At 44.6% G+C, this 22637-nt stretch overlaps 1 long non-coding RNA gene across 1 annotated transcript in view; it reads left to right on the forward strand.

Annotated features, from left to right (window-relative positions):
- Nucleotides 1-2408, forward strand: part of LOC144761782 (uncharacterized) — a 29434-nt gene extending 27026 nt beyond the window's left edge. Inside the window, exon 4 of the long non-coding RNA XR_013595893.1 lies at nucleotides 2242-2408. This is a non-coding gene — a long non-coding RNA (uncharacterized LOC144761782). The remainder of the gene's footprint in view (nucleotides 1-2241) is intronic.
- The last annotated feature ends 20229 nt before the right edge of the window (nucleotides 2409-22637 follow it).

The raw sequence follows: 22637 nt of genomic DNA on the forward strand, positions 1-22637 counted from the left end.
AATCCCTCACTCTCCGAGAGTTGGCCAGACTCCTGGGTCTACTTTCTACTTCGATCCAAGCTTTCTTCCCAGGACCCCTCAACTACCGTGCTCTCCAGAGAATAATAGACAATGCCCTCAGGTGTGGTCTGTGGTACAGAGACCTTGTTTCCTTAGATCATCAAGCGAGATTGGAACTCTCTTGGTGACTGGACAATTTGGACGCTTGGAACGGAAGGGGTATCTTCGGTTTCGACTCCGGACTTTGTCTTGGAGTCAGACGCCAGCCTTCATGGTTGGGGGGCACGTCTCCTCGACAAAGACACTGGTGGGGTATGGTCTCAGTCGGAGTCATCCCACCATATAAACTTCTTAGAACTGACGGCCGGTCTCTATGCCCTAATGAATTTCAGACACTCTCTTCAGGGCAGATCCGTTCTTTTGAAAATGGACAACGTGTCTGCAGTCTCTTATATCAATCGACTCGGTGGAACGAGGTTTGCGGATCTCTCCGATCTGGCAAGGAAACTTTGAATGATCTGTTTGGAACACAAGATTTCTCTGAGGGCAGAATATCTCCCCGGGAAATCCAATCTCTCAGCGGATTGGAACTCGAGATTCCTTCAAGATTTCAGCGATTGGAAACTCGACGTGAATGTTTTCAATTCCTTGTCTCTTTTCTGGGGCCCTTTCGATGTGGACCTCTTTGCCAGCCGAATAACTTCCCAACTCCCTCAGTATTTCAGCTGGATACCAGACCCGGGCGCTCTGGCAGTGAACGCCTTTCTCCAACCATCGACTCCTCACCGACCTTATGCCTTTCCCCCGTTCGCTATGATCCAAAGGGTTCTTCAGAAAGTGAGGCAGGAACAGTGTTCACTGATCCTGGTGACTCCTTTCTGGCCCTCTCAAGCGTGGTTCCCCACAGCTCTGGAACTTTCTTGCGACATCCCCTTCCTGATTCCTGCAACACAAGGTCTGCTCATAAATGCAAACGGAGAAGATCACTACCTGGTTCTTTCAGGGAGTTTGAACCTTCTTGCCTGGAAAGTGTCAGGCAATCTAACGAATTGTCTGGACTTTCGTAATCTGCTCTCACTCTCATCGGAGAATCGGGGGCACCAGGAACTCACTACAGATATAATAGCATCTTGAGAAAATGGTCTCGTTGGTGCTTGGAGAGGAACTTGGATCTTGTGGAGGCTTCTATTGCTAATATAATTAATTTTCTGGTGGAAGTTTTTGACAATGGTCTTTCCTATAGATCAATTAATTGTTATAGATCTGCAGTTTCCGCAGGACATTCTCTTGTCAACGGTAAAACGGTAGGTAAGAACGTTATCATTTGTAGAGTTCTTAAAAGTATTAGGCTAAAAAGACCTTCTAGGCCTAAATACCAATCTGTGCAGGATGTTAAACTTCTGCTTGACCTTTTTTGCTCATGGCCTGACACCTCTCTTCTTAACAGGAAATGTCTTTCCATAAAGCTTGCCTCTCTTTTATGCCTGGTTTCTTGTCACAGAGTCTCCGACGTCAAAGCTCTGGATATTTCTAATAGATGCTATGACATTTTGGTGTTAAATTTGAAATTTTTAGGAGAACTAAAACCATGTCTGACTCTATTTTTTATCCTCGTTTTAAACTTCTGTAAAAAACTTTGTGTCGTTGATTGCATGAAGGAATACGATTCTAGAATGAAAGACCTTCGTCATCCTGATGCAAATCAACTTCTCGTTTCTTATGTGAAACCCTTTAAACCCATCTCATCCTGCTCTATCGCCAGATGGGTTAAATTGGCTATGAAATTTGCTTGTATTGACCTTTCCAAATTTCAAGCTCATTCTCTTAGAAGCGCAATGGCCAGCAAGTCATACTGGTCTGGTGGTAAGATGGATGCTATCCTCAAGTCTGCTGATTGGTCTAATGCCTCTACTTTTGCTCATCATTACTGTAACCTATTGAACATGTTTCTGACGTTGTTATTCAAGGCTACCAACATGCATAATGTAGCCTCCTGTCTTGTAATGAAATTGCGATTCTCCTATTAACATGACTAGAGAATCTGGATTTCATTAAAGACACGGAGGCTAACATTATCCCTCCCCGTCCCTCCCTTGGACGGAGAATGTAATCATTTATTTCTTTGTATAATATTGTTTACATTTGATGAAGCTTTTGGTATCTCATGTTATCCTCTCTTCATGTTCATTTTTTTATTGGATACTCTGTTCCTTTCTTTGATGTTCTTCACTTTATTTTCAGATAATTCCAATTGATGGATTTCCTTGGATTTTCCTTGACTTCCTTCCTTATCTCCAACGTTTTGCAGCACCCTTGTTCCAGTTTGCAGCTTGATTCTTCGTTTGCACCTTGTTCTGATGTTCGATTGCATTTAAAAGAGGCAGCTCTTCTCTGGCTCATGCCTTATATTGTTGTCATTATGTCACTTCATTCTTATTCTTATTCTTTGTGATGTAAGCGGCTGTTGTGAGTTGCATTAAAGGATTAATGCATAATGTTAGCCTCTGTGTCTTTAATGAAATCCAGATTCTCTGGTCATGTTAATAGGAGAAATGCAATTAACATCAATAGTTAGGCTTACAACCTACTATGCTCCATGTTTTTCAGAGCCAAGGGAGCACTTACAAATTACGTCATTTGCCGAAAACGAGCAAATCGAGGATTATTTGACCGATATCACGAGAATCTTTATCCCGGTGGGAACTTATTGCCTTTCTGAGGTGAGGACAAAGAAGTCTTATAGTATAGGTAATAGGAGAGCAATGATGGAAAGGATAGAGTAACACCATGTGTTTTGTCTATTATTTAGATTTATCGCGGCAACTGCAGAATCTAACGGATATATATAAGTGAGCTTTTAATTGTACACAACACAGGTACATACCCATGTCCTAAATCAGTTTATAATATTTCATTTCTGGGTACAGAGAGGCAATAGTGAGGAGATCCTCCATGAAAGACAGCATGTTGGGGGTATGACAACCTTTTTCAAAGCAATATGTGAGACTCCCGAGATTATATAAATGGCGATCCTAAGCTACAGTTAGCGCATATAATTTTAAAGGAGAATATGTTGTTTAATTTAATTTCTGTGTTAAAACCGTTTAGAGAAATAGTTCCTTTCAGAAATGAGACACACAGTTTATATGGTTTTGTGACTTATACATTCTATATCCTTATAGGGAATGAAAGTATAAATCTTTTCGGAGACAGAAATAATTGATTGTCTTGAAAAAGATGGTGGGACAAGCAACAAACCATTGAAACACGTCGACGCAAACTACAGTACAATCCAGATTAAGAACACCTTTTTCCTAATACAAATTGATTGAATGTATAAGAAAGTGTGTCTTAGACAGATTGTTGGATGTACAAATAGTAATAGATAAACTCTATATCATACAACCTGTTTTTGTCTGTCCCAATTATGCTGGTCATAATGACGTTATGTGAATAATTGTTTTTGCTTTGGATATTGTTATTAATTGTAGTGCCTGGTTTTATGATTCTATGATCAAACATTGTGTGATAACCATGCTTTTTACTGTTGAATAATGAATTTTTAATAAATGATCTACTTTTGATATATTTTATTGTCGAAATTACTATTGTTTAGTGTATATAAACTGTAAAATTGTGGGTCTAGGCAAAATATTTTTTCATCTGTGCATTTACTCTAGACAGACACATGGGGGTTGAGGTGTGCCCTGCCTCGCCTGGGTGACTCATCACTAGACTGAGTAGACCTGATCTGCATTTAGAGTAGAAGAAGGAGTTTCGCAAGCACAAAGCTGTCTCACCCCCTGTGCTCATGCTTTGCCACAAAGAGAACAATGACAAAAGGATGTTTAAGTATGAGACCTCAAACCCCAGGACTTTCAGCATGAAACAAGAGGACCCTGCCAAGAAGAAGAGCGGAAGGACTGTGTGAGGAGCGCTATTTCTTCTGTGTGAGGGGTGGGTTGGGTTGAAGTTGCTGCTTCTGTCTGTGGTGGAGAAAAATGACTGACTCTTTTTGCTCTGCTGTGGGATCCTGCTTGTGATGAATCTCTAGGGGCTTGTGTGTGCTAGCCTCCTCTTGGAAGTCTCGGGGAGATAAAAGGCTTCTCCATACCCTTGCTGAATCCCAAAGTAAACCTGCTACATCTGAAAGGAGGGCTGAAGAGTTGTGTGAGGAGCACTGCCCCTGCTGTGTGAGGGGTGGTTTGGCCTGCAGTTGTTGCTCCTGGAGGGGAAGGACTAGACTGTTCTTTCCCTTTCCCTTAATTTTGAAGTGAAAGTGCAAGAGGAGCACTTTGGTTTACATCCCAGCATGTAGGGAGCACTGTTCATAAATCTCTGTGCTTTGTTCCCTCAGCGTGTGCAGAACTGCCCTGTTTTCGTGGTTTTGAGCGAAGGGAAGGGAGAGCCTGTGGCAAAGGAAGCAATCTCCCTCTCTCTTGTGGCCGCTGCTTGGTTCCAAGTTGATTCACAGCTGGGGTTCTGCATACATGTCCCGTGCTGTACAAGATTACAGAGCCAAAAGGGCAAGAAGGAAATCCCAGGCGGGATTCCCCGCGTTGCCTTGTAACTCTGATGTCCCGTAGGGCATGACCCAGCCGCGGAAGAGTGGTGCCAGAGGGAGGAGAGTGGACCAACTTATCTCAAGTTAAGTGGAGAGCTGGTGCGACCACAAAGGTGAGTGTGGCATTCCCGTTAGTGGGAGGAGTATGTCTCATTGATTGTTTCGGTTCTGAGGAGGCCTCCCTGTCTTTCACAGCTGCAGTGCAAGGTCACGGGCAGCTGCACCTGGTATTGCCATCGGCGGGGAAGGCCAGATGAAGTCTCCCCACGTCTTATTTAAAACAGGAAAAAGGCTGCCATGGTTTCAGCAACTGCTCCACATGGTCGCAGGCAGTTGCTGTTGTGAATACATACCTTGCGGGCATTTCTTTTATTTACTCTTGTGGCCCCAGCGGGGCGAGCCCAGGAAGGCCCCCGATCTGGAACGGGCCACATTAAGGGGACATCAATTGAAAACTCACCACACTACATGTAGTAGGTGCAAAGGTGTTCCTGCTGCCTACGTTCCTGGCTGGATTTGATTTGAGTGCCTTCTCAGCCCCAACAACCTCACCATAGAAAACATAATAGGAGTGCAGTTCTGCTGCACCCTATGTGCTTTGAGAGACATGTGGTATTTAAGGTATTTTATAAACTACTGCCTCTTGTTTCATGCTCAATGAGGTGCTATGCGGCATGAAATACCTGGTAACAGGGTAAAAAATACCATTGGTAGGAACTACCGATTCTGCACAGTGATAATGTGTTTCTGACGGTTCTTTTATGACATGTGCAACTTAAAAGTATGTTGCTTTATAGCACTAAATGTGGTAATTTGACAATTGCCTAATTGGCATAGTGATTTATGGTTTAAGTAATTGTGATCCATGTATTTTATATACAATATATGAGATATTTTATATAACCTTGTGTGGAGTCACTATTTGTGGTGTGTGCTCAACAGCTTTACACATTGTCTCTGGGATAAGACTGAGTGCTCTGCCAAGCTATCAAGGGGGTGAGCAGGGATTAGGTTGGGTGTGTAACTCCCTTACCCTGACTAGAGTGGTGGGGTTTGCCTGGCTTAGGTGTATACTAACAGTTTGTTTTAGGATTTGCTGTTTTGATCTGTCCTTTCATTTCATTGGAATTGAACCAGAGAATGAGGGACAGGTTAGAAGTCATGGCAGCTATATAGTGAAATGCTGGTTGACATCCTCTGTTCCTTTCCAAAAGACAATACTGGACCTATCGGACAATTCCCTAGCCAAGATGAAGATGATTAAATCTAGTCAAGCTATTAAGGGAGTCTGATTGTCACAGGAAAACTCTCTGCAGATGTTGAGAGTGTTGGGTTTTGGGATATGCTAATAAGGGCATAAGGTAGATGTAATGTCACGTAAAAGGATCCAGCAAAAAAGAGACATTATCCTACCAACGTCAACATCAATACGATTTTTGGGGACCATTTAATTGCCTGAGTCTTAAAACATTTAGGAGGCTGGAGGCCACTAGAGTAGTTTCTAAAAAAAAAGAACTCTTGCCAGAAATGAAAAAAAACTAAAATGGTTATTGGGAATGAGGATTTTTTGTCGATAACAGATAAGTCATCCATTCCCTACAACATCAATAGAAGGGTCTGGTGGCTCAGTGAACTAATGCATCTACTTCAGGGGCCTGTGTTCGACCTCATGGTCACAGGTTCAAATATCGGCGGGTCTACACAACCTTTCATCCATCCGAAGTCGACAAAATGAGTACTATTGAGTTGGGTAACAACAAACATCTGTTATTCTGCGCCAAAATACCCGTAGTGGTGAATGTGCGCTTTACAAATACTTATGTTGTGTAACAAGATCTTTGCATGTGCTACATGGGTCACATGGCTCATACTGGGTACTGCAGCTCAACGTTTTTGTGTGCAATGATAAATCTTTTTGCACCCAACCACAGGAGAAACTGCAGAATATTCCCCTCAGTGCTGTTGGATCTGAGTTTACTGCCCAACTACTATAAATAATCATCCAAGGGGTACGGCTATACACATTTAGGGGCTTTTATCGATGTCAGGCGGACTTTTGCCCACCCAACACTGTGGCGGAAACAGGACCGACCACCCAATCACAATGCGACTGCACATGGTGTGGTCACATAATACCATTCCTCTATGGGAGCTTGTGTTAGAGCTGTAAACAGGCTGTTACACAAGCTCGCATAGAAGAATGGGAGTTTGTGTTCATCCCTGCAACCCATGGCAGACACCTCGAGGTGCCTGCCACATGGTGCAGGGATCAACAAGGAGGCACCTATGGCGACCCCTCTACCCCCAATGGGAGGCCAAAAACAAGAGGGGACCCTGCTAGGGATCACCAAACATGCGTTCCGACAGGGTTTCCATGACCAACCAATTCAATTACGAGTCGACCGGCTGTAACATAATCAGTTGGTCAGAATTGAAACCGACGATGATTGTCGGAAAGCCTACGACGTCATCCGCTTTCCGACACTCATAGTAGTTGGCCGATAAATATTCTCTAGCTGACACAGGTTAGAACATTGATTTTTACCAGCCAAAACAAATATCTCATAAATGTGCCCTTAGTAAATCTTTATGTGCAGTGTATGAAGCTAAAGGCTGAATTTTGCAACAATTCAACAAATCAAAAATCAATATTGCAGAGGAATCCAATAGGAAACGAAGTTCAAAATATATCAGCTACCTACCATAAAACCTTTGATGGCAACCAATAATTGAAAATATGGTAAACACTTGAAACCATATTCAATTGAAGCCAATGGTGCTAACAATTCAGTTTGAAATCAAAGGAAGGCACTTTAAATCTATGGCAAATAATGCAAAAGGCAGGCAGGCTCTAAAATCGATGTGAGCAGATAGATTGCTTGTGTATTTCTCCAGTAAAGAAAAGCAAAGCTATCTGCATTTCAGAATTAAATGTTTTTAGGGATCATAATCCTCAGCAGCATGGTCCCCTGGTGGTTTAATACAAAAAAGGTTTAATTTGGTCTGATGGGCTATGCAGGACCTTGTGGTAGAAAAGGTTACATTATTGAAAGATCCCTAACATCATTGAAGTACTTCCTGAAAGATGGTGTGTTGTCCAGGTAAAATCAGGAACGTTGCCCGTCTTCTAATTGGTCTTATGAAAGTCATTCTCCATCCTTAGTCAATAGAAATTGTTAATGTTGTGTTGCTCCACAGTAAAGTGCCCGAAACAAAGTTGCAAACACCTCCATTTCAACTATAATAAATGCTGAGGTTCACTGACAGAATATCGAGGAAAAACATATAAAAAAACATATAAAATACAAAAAAATAGAGGATAAAATATAGAATACAAAAAGATCAACTGCCTATACTTAAAAAGGTAAGTACAAAAATATTTAAAAAAATATTATCTACAATAATATAGTTGTAATAAATATCGATTTTTAAATATATATACTAAAAAATATTAAAATAAACACATATTAAATACTAAAATGAATGTATACAAATAAAATTTATAAATGTAAACACACACACACATATATATAATGAACATACATATACAACTAAACTAATATTTTCAATATTAATCTCAGTACACAAATCGTAAATAATATATTATCAAAAATACATGTATACATATTTAATTATACCAAAACATAAAATATTAAATAAGAAAATCAATTCAATTTAAAATAAAAAGCAGACACATATGCTTTTTAATTTAAATATAATTAATCTACAAACAAAAAAATTGAAATATAACATTGGAAAATACTTCAATTTACTATTCCCAGTAAAATTAACACAACAATAAATATTATAATTAACAAAAATAAATATTAATATTCCCACGCCAGTCAGTGCAACAGCAGGGAAAGTGTTGGATTGCGGAGGGGAAACAGTTCAATATTCCCGCTCCAGTGAGTGCAACTGCAGGGAAAGTGTTGGATTGTGGCGGGGACACATTCCCACTCCAGTCAATGCAACAGTAAGAAAAGTGTTGGATTGAGGAGGGGTAAAATGTACTATTCCCACTCTAGTCAGTGCACCAATAGGGAAAGTGTTGGATTGCGGAGGGGTAAAATGTAGTATTCCCACTCCAGTCAGTGCAACAGTAGAGAATGTCTTGGATTGCGGACGGGTAAAATGTACTATTCTCACTCCAGTCAGTGCAACAGTAGGCAAAATGTTGGATTGCAGAGGGGTAAAATGTATTACTCTCACTCCAGTCAGTGCACAATTAAAAGCAAGTAAAATATCTTAGACAAAATGTAAATATTTTAAAAACAGTAATTAAAATAAAAAATATGCTGAATACAAAATACAAATATATTTATATCAATATAAAACATTTAAAATGATCTTTCTTCTCACCCCATACCCCACAAAACCCACACCCACATCTAAATAAAAAAAGTGCTTTATTAACAGAATTATTCATCAATTAAAGAAATGATATTTATGAAAATCTAAATCTAAATTCATTCAAATAAATTACTTCCCATCCTTAACCCCACAAACCACACCTAAAAGAAGTAACTACACAATCAACATAATTAATTATCAATTAATTGATTATTATCAATTAACAACTAATTATTATTTAATTAAAAATACATTACTTTCCATATGTTACCCATATTACCCTGCAAACTACACCGATTTTTTTTATTACACAATTAACATAATTAATGAGCAATTAATTAATTATATTAATTAACAAATAATTATTAATAAATTAAAAAGTAATTGCTTCCCACCCTTTACCCCTATAAACACCACAACCCACAAAACACATTTACATAAAACAAATTAATAACACAATTACTAAAATGAAATATCAATTAAATGAATGATAAGAATTAAGAACATTTTCATTCATTTATTATAATTAAATTACGTCCTACCCTATACTCCTATAAACTCACAGAACTAAAAAACATGACATTTATTTAAATTAACTTTCATGACTGTAAAAAATTTAACTAATATAGTAAGAAACATAAACAATAATTAAACAAAAACATAATGTCATATACATTTAAAATATATACTAAAACATAATAATTAAAACAATATATTTTAAACAACTATATTTTTACAAACAATATTAATGACTTCTTTATTGTCAAATTGGTATTATTTACCGTCCAATCGATATTCTTGGCAACGATATTGCTGCACTAAATATTTCCATTTCCATTCCATGATATTTGTCACTCAATATTATAGTAGTTTGAATTTTTTCCCTCGATGTTTTGTCTCATTACCGAACGCTGACACAAAGGGGATTCAGTTGCAACTGAGAACAGGTCTCCAACACCTTCATTCAGGGAGACAGGAAGTTCTTTATAACCCAAAACTATTATTATAAGAATTGTAGGTTCAGTTTGCCGATTCCTTATTTCAATATTCAAGCTTAAAAGGGACCAACCCTGTGTTTAACCTCATGCGTGCTCATGACGAGCTCAGCTCACCATGAGGCATGGTTGCCCTGTGCTCATGACGAGCTGAGCTCGTCATAACGGCCGCAACGCTCGCACGCGGGGATCATTCCCCAGCTGTGCTGAGCGTTCTAAAGAAACGAGCACAGCGCCACTGTACTGCGTGACGAGCTGAGCTCGTGATGACCCCCGGGCACTGTGCGTGCCCCCCTTACCCCAGCACAGCGGGGGAATTACCCCCGTGGCGAAGGGGCTAATTTGCGCCAGTGTTTCCGGTGATCATCACCGACACATCATTGTCAACAGTGTCAACTGCTTGTGACAGTCTGCCACAAGGTGGCACTGTCTGACTAATTTAGAGATGAGCACAACAACATTTAATTATTAATTCTAAATACATTTAAAATGAGTATTACATGCCGCCCAAGCCATTCTTGTATCCTGGGGGCCTGAAATAGTCTGAATTGTCACACTTGCAGGAGTGTTCGTGTTCATAGTTGTGTTATTACTATCATTGGCAGCAAAGCAGGGGCAATGTGTGGGGCAAGCTGCAGTGGCCTCTTGACGGGAGCCTTGGCACTTATTTTGTTACAAATTAAGCACTGGGCCATCCCATATTTAAGCTAGGCTTGCTTACTTAATTGTATTGCAGTTTGAGGGGCCCAAATTCAGAGACTGTGGTTTACACCTGCCAAGGTTATATGGTGAATTAGCTCTCAATTCTACTTTCTGTTAAGAGGTTATTCCTGCCCTCTTATGTATATCAATCAAAAGCAAATCTACATGTCAGTGTTTTTGAGCCAGTGATTAGAGTGAGTCCATCTCAGAACAATACATCTGCCATCAGAGTATTCCTCAGCAGGTTCATTTTCATTTAGATTTGCACTTTCAAGTTTACCATATTCATGGGAGTGATCAGCAAAGTGAGATTACTGAGCAGAGTGTATGCATTTAACTTCTATGAACATATTCATTAATACAATTTCCCCAACCATGATGCAGGTGCCAAGATGTCTTAAAATATGTCTTTATTTTAACTGTCTTGGTGATAGATTATCAAAAAGCACCTGAGAAGATATCTCACAGGAGAAATTGGCGACTAACAAATCAATAGAACCTTACATTTTTTGTAATAAATTGTGCATCAATAGGACCTGTCTACCTTTGATTTAACAACAATACTTCAACATAGGTGATGAATGCAAATAAACACAAAGCCTAACAATGTCCCCATTCAAGACCCATATGCTGAAATTGTGTATTATCAACAACAGCACTATATGACTTGGAGCACGATCACATGTTATCGAGATACCGGTATATGGCATTATGGGAAATGGAGTCCAGTGAACGGACATGTAAATGCATTTGCGGGAAATGCTTAATACAGAGCCAATTGGGAGCGAATAGGGAGGAGAAGCATGGTGATAAAGGGGGAGGGGTAAGGAAGGGACGAGTATGGCTGCAACAAGGAGGCAGAAGGAAGGCTTTTTCTTTTAAAACGCTCACAGCAGGTATGGGAAGAACCTTGTTGGTTTTGTAATGGGTGATAAAATCGGGTAAAGAAAGGGGAGCGTTTGTTTAAAAATGGAATGTAAGCAAGGAATGGTTAAGGAAAGGTATCAGCATGCATGGGTGAAGAGAGTGGCGTAGGGAGAGACTCGTTTGAGATAAGCATACCATTAAAAATATTTTTGCATGGTGACCAAGTAAATGAAGAAATGTTGTATTTGATACCGGGTGCAAATCGAACATTAAGTACACTGTTTAAACCAAATGAATTATGTGTATTCATCTCTATAATAGTGATGGATAATTGTTTTTATTATTGTAAGGAAAGGAGGGTATCAGCATGCGTGGGTGAAGAGAGTGGCGTAGAGAGAGGATGAGTGCTTATCTGAAAACGACCTGTTCCATTCTAATATAAAGCATAGTTGTGATGCTTGGAAGTATCTTGGAAAGGGGCGACCACTCGGTCCCCCCGAACGTATGGTTGGGTGCCCCGATCCCCCCGGGAAACCGTTTTGGGCGGGAGGCGTGGCTTGGCTGGTATGCCCGTAGTGGCGTAGCCGGGGTGCGCCTTTTCCCGCCCAAAAGGGGGTTGTCCTAGACACCTACGCCGTTCGAACCGCCCTGTAGGCGTTTGGGGGAAGGCCCACGCCCTCCCGAGGAAGGATAAAAGGAGCATCAATCCAAGAAAACATCCTCTTGTTCCGGTACTTGGAAGCTGCACCTCCTCGTGCTCGTGAGCCCGAGACAGAACAAGGAGCCAATTTTGAGAACTTGTAATTTTGTGTTTTCTTTTTCAGTTAGTCCGAAGTTTGGATCCAGGACCTCGACTCGGATATCCGCGAAGCGATGCCTGGCAAGAAGGTCGGAAAGAAGGTTGGGACTGAACAACTGCTTCGCATGCTGGTGAAGGATATGGCGGACATGAAGAAGCAGATGGCGGCAATGAAGGGCACGGGTGGACCGAAGAAAATCATCGGGCCAGCATTGCCGGGAATAGTCCCTGCTGCGAGAGGTAAAAGGTTCAGGAATAGGGCAGCAGGAGGGGAGGTCCCGGTTCCCGAGTCACCTCCAGGGAGCCCGGTCAGTCCGGGGGGGGCCCCAGTTCCGATCCCGAACGCGGGACAGCCGATCCCTGTGGTAGTTACGCCCGTTAGCGAGGGGGATATGCCTCCCGAACTGGCCGCTCAGTTGGCAGTATGGTTAGGCAAGAGCAACGAGAGTGCGGTGGCACCAGGAGACACGGCCGCAGAGGCCAGGTTAATAATGAAGCAGTTGCGGCAATCGAGAGATGCTGCGAAGGCACCTTGTCCTCTTGTTTCCCCGCAGGTCCCCTCGGATAAACCGGCACCGGGCGTTGGAACAGCAGCTACAACGGAGACAGCTCCTGGTTCTGGTAAGCAGCCGTTGCCAATAGCTGGGGAGGGATCGTTACCCTCGAGGAGGGAAAGAGTGGTTCAGCATATCCCGATGAATGTGAAAGAAAGGATTTGGGCCGATAAATATGTGAACATGTTTTCGCTGTTGACCGATCACTATGAGATAGAGCACGTTAAAAATCAGAAGGAGTTGTTGCATCCGAGTGTATGGCGTGCAAAAATGGCGGGTTTCAGGGTGGAGGAAACAATCGCTAATTGGGCCAGGGCGTTTGGAATGTTCACAGCAATCATGGGGGAACGTAGGCCTGAAGTATTGTCGGAATTAGCCTGTTACCAAACACGTATTATGGAATTTTATGAATCATATGAAGGTAATCAATGGATGGGTTATGATAACAAATTTCGTAAGGCCAAGGAGCACGACTCATCCCTGACGTGGGATTGTTTCGACTCCATTTCCTGGCAGAAGCAGGTTATGCCGAACACGGCGAGGTCGTCTTCTTTTGGCGGGAATGGCGCAGAGCCTTCCCGCCATTACTTGGTGGCGCCCTTTCGGGCAGGCGCCAACGGGGATCAGCACACCAAGAATAATGGGAACTCGGGTAAAAAAGGGGTGTGTTGGAGCTTTAACAGAGGCAAGTGCACTAGGCCACAAGGGACATGCAAGTTTAGGCATGAGTGTGCAGTGTGTGGACAGTCCTCACACCCCGAGAGTTCGTGCAGAGCCAAGAATGGTGAGACAGGAGGTAGAGGAGGGGCCAAACAGGTCTAACATCGGCCGAGGGGCACCGTTACCTACTCCGGTTGACATCATGGCATTGATCCCTTGGCTGAACGAATACCCAGATCATCTCTCCGCTGGGGTATTGCGAGACGGTTTCTCATATGGTTTCCGCATCCCGGCGGGGGGTTTACGGGGGGAAACACAGTGTAAAAATCAACTATCTGTTCAACGAAATACGACGGTGGTTCAGGCAAAGATTGCAAAAGAGTTGACCCGAGGTCGGGTTGCGGGACCGTATGTGCACCCGCCTGTTGTTAACTTTATTTGTTCACCGTTGGGAGTAGTCCCCAAGAAGGACCCAGGTGAGTTTCGGTTAATCCATAATTTGTCCGCTCCTAGGGGTCTTTCGGTGAACGATGCGATTGACCCGGGAGTTTGTTCGGTGCGGTACGCATCCTTTGATGAGGCCGTCGCCATGTTGAATCGCCTAGGACCCGGAGCGCTGATGGCTAAATCAGATATTGAGTCAGCGTTCCGGTTGCTCCCGGTACACCCACAGGATCAGCGTCTCTTAGGTTTTGTGTTTCAAGGACGCTACTACATGGATAAATGTATGCCGATGGGCTGCTCCATCTCTTGTGCATATTTTGAGAAATTCAGTACTTTTTTGCAATGGGCGTTCACTAGAGCCACGGGCCTCACGCAGGTAATGCACTACCTTGATGATTTTCTGTTTCTGGGGGCAGCCGGGGGCACGGAATGTGAACAGGCGTTGATAGAATTCTGTAAGCTCATGAAAAGTTTTGGTGTGCCATTGGCACCAGGCAAGACGGTGGGCCCATCTACTTCACTTGAGTTTCTTGGGATTGAGCTTGATTCAATAGAGGGGTGCTTCCGTCTGCCCAAGGAGAAGGTAATGAAGTTTAAGGCCTCACTTGAAGTATGCCTTGGCGAGAGGAAAGTAACTCTCCATCAGCTGCAACAAGCTGTGGGTCAGCTTAACTTTGCCCTTAGAGTGATACCGATGGCTCGCCCCTTTTCCCGCTCTATCGCACAAGCCATGGTGGGTCTCAAGGAAGGACACCACCGCACAAGACTGTCAGCCGAGGTTCGCCAGGATATGCGCATATGGTTGGCATTTCTGGTGGATTTTAACGGTCGTGTCGTGTGGAACAAACCTTCAGCTTCCTCCGAGGAGCTGGGGTTGTGGACTGACTCGGCAGGAAGTGTGGGTTTTGGCGCCATCTTTGGTACGAGATGGTCGGCACGATCATGGCCGGCATGGTGGCACGATAGTGGGCTCACAGGTAACATTGGGTTCCTTGAGCTGTTCCCCATTCTGGTGGCCTTGAAAACATGGCCAGAAGGGTTTCGTGATCGTACTGTGGTTTTCTGGTCTGATAATATGACTGTTGTGGAATGTATCAATAATCAGGCAGCACGCTGCAAGTGGATTTTGAGATTGCTGAAAGAAATTGTCCTGCTATGTATGAGACTAAATGTCCACTTTAGGGCAAGACACGTGCCAGGGGTACTGAACCAGGCAGCTGATGCACTCTCTCGTTCTCATATGCAGGCCTTCAGGGGCTTTCTGCCCTCAGCGGACTTGGTGGCGGCACCATTTCCCGAAGCTCTCTGGTCTCTCGGTGCCCCGGATTACAAAACCTCGTGGGAGAGAGTCTAGCACCCAGGACAAGGAAGGCATATGAAGGAGCGTTCCGTTCCTATTGGTCATTTTTGGGTTCAGCTGGGGGGGAGCATTGGGGACAGGAGGAGTATGTTCTGAAATTTCTGGTAGCACTACATCAGGCAGGCCGATCACTGGCAACAGCTAACAGGCACAGGGCCGCCATTGCCTTCATGGCGCAGGCGCATGGCATCCAGGACCCCACATCGTCCTTTCTCGTGAGAAGGGCACTGCGTGGGTGGCAACGCCTTGAGGGCCGTAGAGTGGATGAAAGGCACCCGATAGATCTGGCAAGGTTGTCCCTTTTAATGTCCGTACTCCCTGCGACTTGTTCATCTCAATCAGAGACGGTGCTGTTCCGGGCCGCTTTTGCATTAGCATTCCATGGGGCGATGCGGGTAAGCGAGCTGGTAGCAAGGAATAAGCGAGATACGGGGGGAGGTCTGTGTCGAGACCACATTCGGATCGAGGGTGACACAATGATGGTCACAATAGCCAGTTCCAAGACCGATCAGGGAGCCATCGGGGACAGTGTAGTAGTCCAGCGGATCCCGGGGTCTCCCATGTGCCCGGTAAAATGCGTGGAAGAGTATTTAGCGCAGAGGGCGGCATCATGGGGGGGGAGTCTGTTGAGGCACACCGATGCCACCCCACTAACTAGGTTTCAGTTTCAGCGGGTGTTATCAATGGCAATCGCTGCAGCGGGCTTGGACCCGAGCGATTTTGGGACCCATTCCTTCCGGATAGGGGCTGCTACAGAGGCTACAGCCAGGGGTCTGAGTATTGAAAAAGTGAAACAGTTGGGGCGTTGGTCCTCGAATTGTTATAAAAGGTATGTGCGGTTGCACATGTTGTGAAGCCAATGTCATGCACTCACGCTTCTTGTTTTCTGTTTGGTTTTCAGTTTCGCGAGCAGGCTTTGCGGGACGGACGGTGCAGTTGACCCGACACCTGGGGACCAGCGGTCAAGGATCACCGGCTGGGGAAAGAGTGGTGTGGGTCGTCGGCCACTCATACGTGAGGCGCGCCGCGGACGTATTCAAAGCAGGTGACATGATTCACGTGGCTGGGGAATACGGGTGCAGGGTGACCTTCCACGGAAGGGGCGGGCTCTGTATTGACCACTTTCAAGGTTTTATGGAGGGTTTGTTAGGGCGGACAAGGTCACCGCCGTCTGTAATCATAGTACATCTTGGGGGCAATGATTTGGTGACCATTGGTCGGCGAGTACTTCTTGAGTTAATCTTAGCCTCGGTAAGCTGGTTGGCAAGAAGGGTTCCGGGGTGCACGATCGCATGGTCACACATGATTCCGCGGAAAGTGTGGCGGGGGGCCCTCTCTGTGTCAGCTTTGAATCACTCGGTGAAGAAGGTTAATAATAAACTAGGTAGATTGTTTCGAACAGACAAATTGCATTGTGTACCGCATGGATGTATCCGGGGGGACCATATGTATCTGGAAGATGGGGTCCATTTGTCCCGGGAGGGAAATGTCTTACTCATAGGGGACTTCATAGCTTGGTTGAAAAGTTTGTGTAGCCATGACCTATAGTAGGAGTTTTTTGGGGGGTCCGGATAGCCGGTCAACTATCCGGCCTGTGGCGGTAAGGTCATGATCGGTGAGCAGTAATTGGAAGATCCCTAGAGGTGGGGCGCCACCCATTATGGATGGGAGCGCCCGGGGGGAGGCGGCCATTGGCCCCTCACACGGGGAGGCGGTACGCTCTAAGGATGGGGACGCCGAAAGGGAAGGCGGTCATCGGCCCCTCCCTGGGGAGGAGGGGCTACGGGCCCCTCCTGGGAATTTCCGGGGCCAGGACATCCGCGACGGCGGATGTGGTAAGCAGTGTGGGGTGGGAGGGGGGTCTACGCTACCTTCTAGACACCTCACACGAGTCCTCGGATGACCACCAAGATGGCGTCGAGTAAATATGGGGCCCCCGTTAAGACAAGGGAAATTGGAAGTTGGCACAGAGGTACAGTCCTCTGTGCGCCCGCCCCTCACAAGTAAGGGGGGGAGTTATGGTATTAGGGATCTGACACCGGTTACGACCTTGCCGTTGGCCCGTAATGTTAGGATGTACGATTTGAATTTTGAGAAACGCATCGTAATGTGTAAATGAAATTGTACATGATATGAAACTGTTAATTTAATGTTTTAATTTTTGTTTCATATTTTAATAAATACGGCCGGTGAGGGTAACTCCCTCACCGCCTTCCAAAAGCTCAAGAACCGTTTCCGTCTTCCCATTTTTGGGAATTGTGTTGGGAGGGGGTGACGGGTATCCCGGCCATATGGAAAGGGGCGACCACTCGGTCCCCCCGAACGTATGGTTGGGTGCCCCGATCCCCCCGGGAAACCGTTTTGGGCGGGAGGCGTGGCTTGGCTGGTATGCCCGTAGTGGCGTAGCCGGGGTGCGCCTTTTCCCGCCCAAAAGGGGGTTGTCCTAGACACCTACGCCGTTCGAACCGCCCTGTAGGCGTTTGGGGGAAGGCCCACGCCCTCCCGAGGAAGGATAAAAGGAGCATCAATCCAAGAAAACATCCTCTTGTTCCGGTACTTGGAAGCTGCACCTCCTCGTGCTCGTGAGCCCGAGACAGAACAAGGAGCCAATTTTGACCCACCCACCAGCCCCTGATGGCAGCGATTTGTATTGCAATAAAGTCAATTAACGAGGATATTATCTCTTCTCAGGTTGTTTCGAATAAAGTTTGGATTGTAGTGATGTGACAATAAAAATGGTTGCTCTTTCTAGGCGAAGTATCGCAGCTAAGTTGTAAGAGCTGTTATGGCATAGTTGGAAGTTTTATGTTTTAAAAATGCCCAGTATAACTGTTATTCGTCCTCTTTAGGTTAAAAAATGTCGTATTTATTTTTTGGTCGGGCGGTAAGGTCATGATCGGTGAGCAGTAATTGGAAGATCCCTAGAGGTGGGGCGCCACCCATTATGGATGGGAGCGCCCGGGAGGAGGCGGCCATTGGCCCCTCACACGGGGAGGCGGTACCCTCTAAGGATGGGGACGCCGAAAGGGAAGGCGGTCATCGGCCCCTCCCTGGGGAGGAGGGGCTACGGGCCCCTCCTGGGAATTTCCCGGGGCCAGGACATCCGCGACGGCGGATGTGGTAAGCAGTGTGGGGTGGGAGGGGGGTCTACGCTACCTTCTAGACACCTCACACGAGTCCTCGTGTGGTAAATAAATAATTAAATACCGGTTCTATTTTTCAGGATACTCATATAAACAGATAGCTCAATAAATAAGAGTCAGGATTCGAGGTATCTTGAGTCTGCAGGCTTTAATCAGGCATAAAGGACAGGAACAGGACAGCCTGCATGGGAATAGGATGGCAGCTGCCGGGGGCAGGGGAAGGAATAATGCTAGCTTTTAATAACAGTGCACAATATATATATACTAAAACAATTGCATTACATTCAATACAGTAGGCGTAGCAGTGGGCGTGATTTGTAGCAGTCGCGAAAGATAAGGCATAAAGTGGGTGTAACAAGAGGCGTGTACATAGACATGTGATATGAACGTCACAGAAGTGTCAGAAAATGGGCGGAAACATGGAGGGGGCTACCTGAGGAGCTGGGACCTCTGACCTAGAGGTGCGCGCAAACGGGCAATGACGTGTTACTAGGGAGAACTGGGGGCTATGACTTCTGCACTAGAAGAGGAGACTAAAAGTCTGCGGAGTCAGGGCGACATGTACCTAAGACATATCTGGTATCTGGTGTTTGGAGAACATGTTGATAGAATACAAAAGTTATCAGGGCAAAGGCTACTTGACACTAAGGCTGGTGCATGCATTATTCTGCATATATTGCGTGTGCGAGGAATATTCTATGAATATTAATACAGTATTTCTCTTACATGGAGACAGAAAGGCTAGACTATGACTGAAGCTGTTGATGCGATTCAGTAGCTTAGGAATGCAGAGAAGGAGGGCAGGACTGATAACTAGAAGCATAACATACTCTTGGCAGACAGGCAGGCAGAGCCAGGCCGAGCCGGGCACTGTGAGGCAGGAAGTAAGTGAAGGGTCAGGGATGCAGGTGGGGGCTGCATCGCTCCTCGGAGAGGGTTCAGGAGACAGGAGCTGAATCTGGTGTCCGGGCCCTTTTGAGGCCTAGAAACGGGGACATTATTCTGAATTAACGTGCACACTGTAAAACGTGGCAACATAGGTTTACATAGGCCTAATACTCGTTACATTCACGAGAACTGGAGACTGGCATACTAGAGTTGGACACAACTAGGATTGCGTCTTTAATTGATCATAGGGGGATACATATGCATATTAATCATGCACATATAACATAGGATGGGGAACACGTAGGCACATATAACATGGCAAAATTTACTTTTCCACATTCCCTCCTTGTGCCCTACGTTTCCATCAGGAAACATCAATATTCATGATACCATCTATCATTTCATATAGCATCATTTGCTCGTCTCGAATTGTCTTGGAACGGGACTTAGGACTAGGAATACAGGATGTAGCACAAATGCCGCAAATCGCAGGGCCACATTGTAAACAGAGGCAGCAACTGAATATGATCATTACTGCTATACCTAGGAATGACAATACTTTCCATCCCCAGGCAGAAATTATACTCCAGAGCCAACCGGACCATGTCCAGGTGCCTGGATTCTGGTGTAACTGATGGGCAATTTTATGAAGTCTGGTTATAGCTGAATAAACAGACGGCGCGTTATTAGGAATGAAAATGCAGCAACTAGATCCGATGACTCTACATGCTCCTCCTCTATCGGCCAGTATGACGTCAAGAACGAGACGATTTTGGAGCACGACAAATCTCATAGCAGATTGTTCTTCAGTTAAGTTACCTAGAGCAGAAGTAGTCTCATTCACTACTGCTTCAAGGGTTCTGGTTAACCTACGGATTAACTTACTATTCTGGACAGGGCCTATAAAGAAGAAGAAACCTTTATTGAAGTCTTGATACTGTTCTAGAGTAGTTTCGGTTTGATCGACAATCGGGGACTCGATCTCCCTTCTATGTCTAATGTGTACTGGATGTGTGTTTCTATGATAATCAGATGGTGCTAGGAAAACTGGTGGCAGTAGGAAGGCAATATAACATGTTCCATCCCAATCGAGGGGCAGACGAACATATGCGGTCTGACCACAAACAAAATAAGAATGACGGGAGGCTTTAAAAATAGATTTCCCACTGTCACTATACTTGACAATAAGAGTACAATCACTATGTCCTACATGTGCGGAACCATTCTTTCTGACACATAATTCGCCTTTGACTGGTAGTACTGAAATAGCAGGCAAATCTGGAGTAGTATCGGACTGAACATTCAGGACCATGAAATTCGAGGAATAATTACCTAAATCATATACTTCATTTTCTAGATCTAACCCTATTCTATGGGAAAGACCTTTCTTGTCTGGGAAACATGTTCGATTCAGAAGGGACATATCAGTTGATGATGACGTTAACGTGGACCATGCTCCACATGAACCATTATGTGAAAACGGATAAGGAAAGAGTGGTAGAACTCCCTTCGGTGTCTGGAAAGGGGGGAGTCGACCACACACCCAACAATTAGTGGCATTGCTGGTCTGGTGTGAATAGTGTAACATTCTGATAAATGTGTTGTTTCGCATAGCAAGACGATAGGATAGCTCATGAGGAGGCAGATCACTAAATGTGTGCTCTACTGTAGTATTAGAAAACATATGTACATGTGAAATTGGAAAACATAAATGAAAAGCATAACTTGTGCAGGAAACCATAAGACTCAAAAATACCAAGAACAATAGGACAATTATACATCTTTTAGAGTTTTGACTAACTCTCTCACTGTGGGGGTCTATCTCATACATGTCAGGAACCTGTCTAACCGTTTCACCCGAGAGGGACTTAGACAATTAAACTGGCTGACTTATTTTACTAGACCGAAGTTTCAGTTTATACTCCTGCTGCGGAGTTCCCTCTAACAGGGGAGGCTTGAGTTCAGAGTCTGTTTTTAGGCAGTCCTTAGCAAATGTCTTTTCTCGTACTCCATGGAACTTCTTTATGTGGGACATGTGGACCCATCCTTTTCTGCCCTCAAGTTTCACTGCTGTCCTTGTTGTAAGCAAGACGATCCGGGGCTCCTTCCAACGGGGCTCCAGCGGACTTGAACGATCGAAGTTCCTCACCAGCACAAGGTCTCCTGGAACGACCTCATGCTGTTTCACCTCGGTGTTGTCTGGAAATGCGGCGGCAACCTGTGAACGACAAGAGTGTAGGGCAGACATCAAGGAAGATTGGTAATCTGTCAGCATATTACTGGAAACGTCTGTAATACTGCGGGGTCTAGGTGTACCCCACATGTTTGGTGGGCGGCCGAATACGACCTCATACGGGGACAGACCTGATCTAGAATGTGCAACCATCCTCATATAAAATAAAGCAACTGGCAGGGCAACTAGCCAGTCTACACCTTTCTCTTTACACACTTTGGCAATTCGGATTTTCAGAGTCTGATTATGTCTCTCTACGAGACCGGCTGCTTCAGGATGGCGTACACAATGGAACTTCCACTGGTACCCTAACAGAAGGGAAACTTGTTTCATAAGCTCAGATGAGAATGGCTGGCCGTTATCTGAATACACGACCCTAGGGAGTCCATAGCGGGGAAAGAATTCACGAACCAACTGCCTGGCAGTGGTCGCGGCTGTGTAATCTGGGACTGGATATGCCTCTGTCCACCTGGACAAAGCGCATACAACTACGAGGACATACTTGAAACCTCGACATCGCTCCATCTGAATGTAATCCATCTGGAGGACTTCAAAAGGGTGGTCAGGAGGTTGGAATCCACCTTGTTCCACCGGGACACTTTTACCTGGATTAAACTGACAACATATCATACAGGTACGGACTTTCTGCTTGGCTGCAGCTCGTAAATGCTTGTTGAACCAAATGTTCTGAATACTGTCTAACATGGCTTTTTCTCCTAAATGTGCAGGACTATGTGCGGTATTAATAATGACTTGAACCATTGAGTCGGGGAGAAACCATGTGGCTTTTCCCTTCGTCAACCATCCTTGATCTGTCTGGACCCCTCCTTGTTCGGACCATTTCTTGATTTCATCGGGAGTAGCATGTAACTGTATGTCTATGACATCTTGTGTAGGGTCTTTAACTGTCATACAAGTAGTCTGTTCTGGAGTGTCTGTCTGTATCGTGTTAACTGGAATGTCTGGAGTCTGAGCTGTAAGCTTGGCTGTTCGGTCTGCTAGATCGTTACCTTGAGAAATAATATCAGTGACTTTCGTATGTGCTTTGCACTTCATGATAGCGATAGCTGTCGGT

The sequence above is a fragment of the Lissotriton helveticus genome, chromosome 6 (assembly GCF_964261635.1).
Source record: "Lissotriton helveticus chromosome 6, aLisHel1.1, whole genome shotgun sequence".
NCBI lineage: Eukaryota > Metazoa > Chordata > Amphibia > Caudata > Salamandridae > Lissotriton > Lissotriton helveticus.